Source organism: Acanthisitta chloris, unplaced genomic scaffold (genome assembly GCF_000695815.1).
Source record: "Acanthisitta chloris isolate BGI_N310 unplaced genomic scaffold, ASM69581v1 scaffold30077, whole genome shotgun sequence".
NCBI classification, from domain to species: domain Eukaryota; kingdom Metazoa; phylum Chordata; class Aves; order Passeriformes; family Acanthisittidae; genus Acanthisitta; species Acanthisitta chloris.
The window spans coordinates 33,096-38,390 of record NW_008682532.1 but is presented as its reverse complement, the minus strand read 5'-3'; positions in this window follow the sequence as shown (position 1 = coordinate 38,390).

The following is a 5,295-nucleotide window of genomic DNA, read 5'->3' as shown; positions in this document are numbered from 1 at the left end:
GGGACGGGGCACGGCGTCCCCGCACAGGCACATCAGCACCGCCGGCTGCGCTCGGGCTCGCCTCGCTGCCCGCGCGGAGGCTTTTTCCCCGTGAAACTGTTCCCGTCGCATCTCTGCTGCGCCAGCCCCCGCTCCGTACCAGCCCCTGGTCGTGCCCAAGCACTGGCAGAGCTGTCAGCCTGCCCGGGAGGGTGCTGAGAACTCTTGACGCTGATGGGACCCTGCCGGGCAGGCGCTGGCTGCACCGCTCACCCCCAAACCGGGGCTGCAGGCTGGATCTGAGAAAGGCTTTGTTCTGAGCACAGCCGGGGCAAAGGCCCAGCAAGGACGTGGGGAGCACCTCTCCAAAGCAGCACTGGTGCATATCTGGCTCTCAAACCGATGGTCAACCCTGGGCTCCGCCAGTGTGCAGAGCTTCAGGGTAGCTCCAAGGTGAGAAGGCTCAGTGATTTCTCTGTGCTGCAGCAAGGACAGCCCTATTCTCCTTGCACTGCTGTGGGTCTTCCAGCCCCTTGTGAACATGCAGCTTGCATGGGTGGGATGGCAAGTCACTGCATTTGTGAGCCTTGCATGATGGGAAGGGCTGCTGTTAAACTTTTTGTGCTCTCACTATAAGTCTAACTGATGCCAGAGTCCAAGTGAAGTCTGAGTTTTATTTGGAGATGGGAAGTTAATTCTGCTGCATTATTCTTTAAGGTAATCACTGAAAGGCTATTTCACACCATCCTTGGGATCCTGAAGATTTAGTTTCCTTGTACCAGACTCCCACAGTGTTGCTAGATGAGTGCCTCAGGTTGCCTCAGCCTAAAATTACCCCAAGAAATACAAGGAAAAGAAGTGCATGAAGTTCTAGAGAAAGGAAACTGGGAAACAGGAAAACAAGGGAATAAGAGTAGATGGGGAGGGGGAAAAAAGGAAAGAAAATCCATCTTGTTCTGACAGCAAGTTTCGCCTGTCTTGTGGGAATAAAAGTGCTCCTGACTGGGCTATTGGAAAGCCCAGAGCGCTGTGAGGTGTGGGGAAGAGGTGGTGTGGGATCTGCAGACACTGATGTGGTCAGCTCCAGCAAGCTGCTCTAATGGTGCCAGGAGCAAAGAGCCCCAGAAGCACAGCCTGAGCAGGGAGCAAGAAGAGAGCTCTGCTGCAGCAAAGCAGCCCAGCCCAGCCCCTCACAAGGTAGGTGCTCAGAAGTGGGAAAGGTGCTCAGTGCCTCCAACACATCCCACAGGGGGATTGTGTCACTGGGAATGCATCATCTTTGTAAGCAAACAGCCTGAAATCTTACTTCTTGAGCAGACACCCTGATCTGGAAACCTGGGGAAAGTTTTCATGTAAGCTTTGTGTTCTGGGGCCTTGTCTGCTTTTTCTTAACTTACTTCTAACTATGGTCTCACAGACTGGGGACTAGCTTTTAGTCAGCATCCTCTCCTGTAAATATTCTGCTGCTGCATCTTACACAGGTGGCCAGAGGTGCATCTCCTTGCTGCCACATCTGGCTGAAGTTCCTGCAGTGGTCTCCAGCCCAGGACTGCCCTGTAGGACTAATTGCTCACCCTTTTTCTCCTCCTCAGAAGATATGTCAAGTGGATGGGGACTGAGATGCAGAAACTCATGGATCTGCCACTCAGAGGTGGCTGGAGTGGGCAGTTAGTGCTGCTCAGGGCAGGCTCTTCCCATTAGTCACTCTTCTGTACCAGCTGTTGCATGCTTATGTGGGATCACTAGCTGGAGTCTTCTGCAACACCCACATGTAGCTCCAGATCCACTTCTTGCCTTAACCTCAGCTTCACACTCTCTAGCTGGGAGGCCTTGGGATTTGTAGAAGGAATTACACCACATGCCAGGATTCATGCCACGATCAACAGGGCTTGGCCCTAGGTTGCTGCTTGAAGAAGATGAGTTTCCAGTATGCTGAGGTGGTTTATTTTTCTGGCATGTAGAGCAGCTCGAGCTGGGTGCCTCTGAATAGGAACCCCAATCAAAGAAATACCTGGGCAATTATAGACTTACAATCTAGCTCCCCACTCCTCACAGGTCTGTTCTGACAACTAGTAAAATTAGGGTCTGGGGTGTTTCTGTTCTTTTTGGTCCCCTCACTGTCTCTAGGTGGGCTGGCTGTTCCTTCTCTCACCTCTGAGGTTGCTGTGTCAGCTGATGATGGTAGCAGCCTTCCTTGCTTCCTTATCTTCCATCACAAACCAGCTCTGGGGCCTCCTTTTGCTTAACTAGGTAAAAGTTCAGCATATCTAGGTGGAATTTCACAGCTTGTGGTGTAAGGCTTCATCAAATTTAGCTGCCAGTACTAAGCAAGTTCTGTATAATTAGTACCAAATCACACACCAGGCTTGCAGTGATACTAGGAGCAGTCAGCACCAAGAGCAGGAGAAAGATGGCTAAGAGGGCTGTGTTTTGCAGCTGTGCATGGTGGAACCTGTGGCCCAGATTTTGTCTGCAAGGTTCCCTGGAAAGTCTGTAAAGACAAATTAGGATGACAAAATAATGGACTTGGTCAGGGGCCTAGAAAAGTTGCAGGCTGCCTGACTGCATTCAGCCCCAACAGATGTGCCCACCAGGCTGGAGCCTCATCTCCCCTAGTCCTGCCTGTCTGACCAAGAAGAATCCACAGAGCACTTTGTAGCACCCTTACCCAGCAGCTGAAGCAGCTGGGGGGAGGAGTGGGAAAGTATGGACTTTTATGAGAAAGTGGGATTGCTGGGGTATGGCTTTTCGTGCTGCCCTGAGCACATCCTAGAGGCAGGACACCTTGGCCCCAGGCTTCTCTTGCACTCATGGGCTAGAAACAGGCTGGTAGCAATGTGGAGTAGGAGGCAAGAGATAGAGTGGAGAGAAGCCTTGCAGTTAATCATGGAATATGTAGTAGGAGGGAGAAATGTGACAAGAGGCACCTGACAGACAGAAAAAGGAAGTCTAAGTCTGTTCATTCCCTCTTGGTTACATATGGAGAAACTGAGGTGGAGGAGGAGGTGGTGAGCAACTTGGACCTAGATCCATAGTTGAGCTGGGAATGAAGCTGTGCTTTCCCAAGTTTGCTTTGCTCCCTATGGGCCATGTCCCTGCTCAGGTGCTCTCTTCAGCATGCTGCTGCCTGTTTGTGTTATATGCTGGCAACTTTTTCTGAGAACGGTGCCCACCTGCACAGCTACAATACCTGCATACATTCCCCAAGTCTGGCTTAGGTGGGGGCTGCAGATTCAGAAGCAGCCCTAGCCCATGGCTTCTCTGACTGGGGCTCAGCATTGAAACACCTCACATGCTTTGGATTGCAAAATAGTCTGTGCTTGAGCTATAATAGAAAGAGATGGCAGGGATGTGTTTTGTCTTCCTGAAGATACCAGAAAGCTGAGTGATCACCAGATCACCCAGCCCAAGCAATCCTAGAGGCTGAGGCATGAAAAAGAATAAGATCCTCAGTGTCCATGGGGATTAAGCCAGGTGGCCTCTGCTGCAGCAGGGCTCTTTGTGGGGTGGTGATTAGGCAGGGTATCTCCTGGCTGAGAGGCAGAAGACTTTGTGCTGGTCAAGCCCTTCCCCTGCACAGAAACGTCTGTGGCTGGGGGAGGATGTGATGCATTTCAGATCTGCATTGCACTGTGAGGAAACAGCGTCTGGTCTCTGTTCCACACAAGATAAATGTCAAGACATGCTTCCAGTAATGGATGCCAGAACCTGGCAGGCTCTGACACATTTGCCTGCCTGCCCACAGCCCTCTTCTAGTGCTCTTGCTCAGCACATCCCCTTCACTGCTTCCTGGCTGGCTGGAGAACATCCTGGAACTGCTCAGGGCTGGTGGGTGAAGGCTGCTCAGTCACCTGCAGCAATTTCAGCCATGTTTCATCTTCGAAAATAATCCAGAGGGGGCTTTGGTACACACAGCTTTTCCTCTGATCTAGCCCTGTGTCACCAGACAAATGTGCCACAACACTGTTTCTGGAGGCAGGATGAGCCTCAGCTGGTATAGGCCTTGAGGGGTATTTGTGCTTCAGCAGAGCAGAGGGTGCAGATGTCTGCCCTTATCCAAGGCTAGCAACATAGGGGACTGCGCCAGATCCTCAGCAACTGTGTGTGGGTCTCTGTCTACAGTTCAGCTGCTGTTTGGGTCTCAGGTGATGTCTCTGCTCTGTTGTCTCTGCCATCAGGGTGTTCACCATGCCTAGGGTACTCCTCTGCACTGGTGGCCCAGTGACTGCAGCCAGCTATCCTTGTGCAGCACTGGCCACTGTGCTCAGCAGAGACATAGTTGCCTTGGAGCTGAGGAATGTTGCCTTGAGAAGGGCCTGGAGGTGGAGGTTTTGTCCTCAAAGGCTGCAGGCTACTCTGCCTAAGGCTTTGAAAAGCTTATGGCTCCAGTCCCTCACTTCAGGCTAGCACTTTCCAGGCAGCCTTTCCTCACCTCTGTGCCTGGTTATTGTCAGAATGCAATTAAGCCAAAGGGTGATTGCATCTTCTGGCTGGATTGTAATACAATCACTGCCAGGGCCACAGCAAAGGCTCCTTGTACAGCAATGTGGAACCTGGCAGGTAGGTGCATGAGGCTTCTTCAGGCTGCTTTGAGACACCATCTCCACTGAGTGTGGGTTTCCAGGCAGGTCACACCACTGGGGTGATCTGCAGCGCGTGTCCCTGCTTCCTCCAAACACAGGCCGTGGAGGGGAGCATCTGTGTGCACCACAGCCAGCCCTGAGCCCCTGACGGCCAGCAGGAGCTGGGTGGCTCAGAGCAGCCCTTCCTCACACAACCACCATGCCTTGTGGCACAGCCCTGGTGTCCCTACCACAACCATCCCCGTGCTGCTGCCTCAAGGAAGCCGGCAGAGCTCTTCTCGGAGCTGCTTGAGTCCATATCTCTTACAGGTGTGAGCAGAGACAACCTGACTCTGATGGGGCACCCTGGAAATTAGCAAGGCCATTGCTGACTGTCGCTGGGCTGTGATAGCAGTCAGCACCAGTTGCCCCTGCCATTCTCCAAAGCTCCCTCTAACCTTGCTTGCCATGCCACCCCAGCTAGAGGATTTTCTGGGGCTGCCCAGCTCTCCTGTCACAGAGGGAGGACTCACGGCACTGGCGGTGGGCTGGCTCAAGCTCCGACGAGCCAGCAGTGATGACAACACTGGGCATGACCCCACACTTTCTCCACAGCCCACCAGGTGCTCTGGGCATTTGTGAGGCAGCTGTTGTTCAGGAAAATGCCACCCCATGAGAGGCATGAGGCAGGAGCCAGTGTCACCCTGCTCCTTGTCATTCCTGGGAGGGAAAACATCTGCCACTGTGTGGGGCA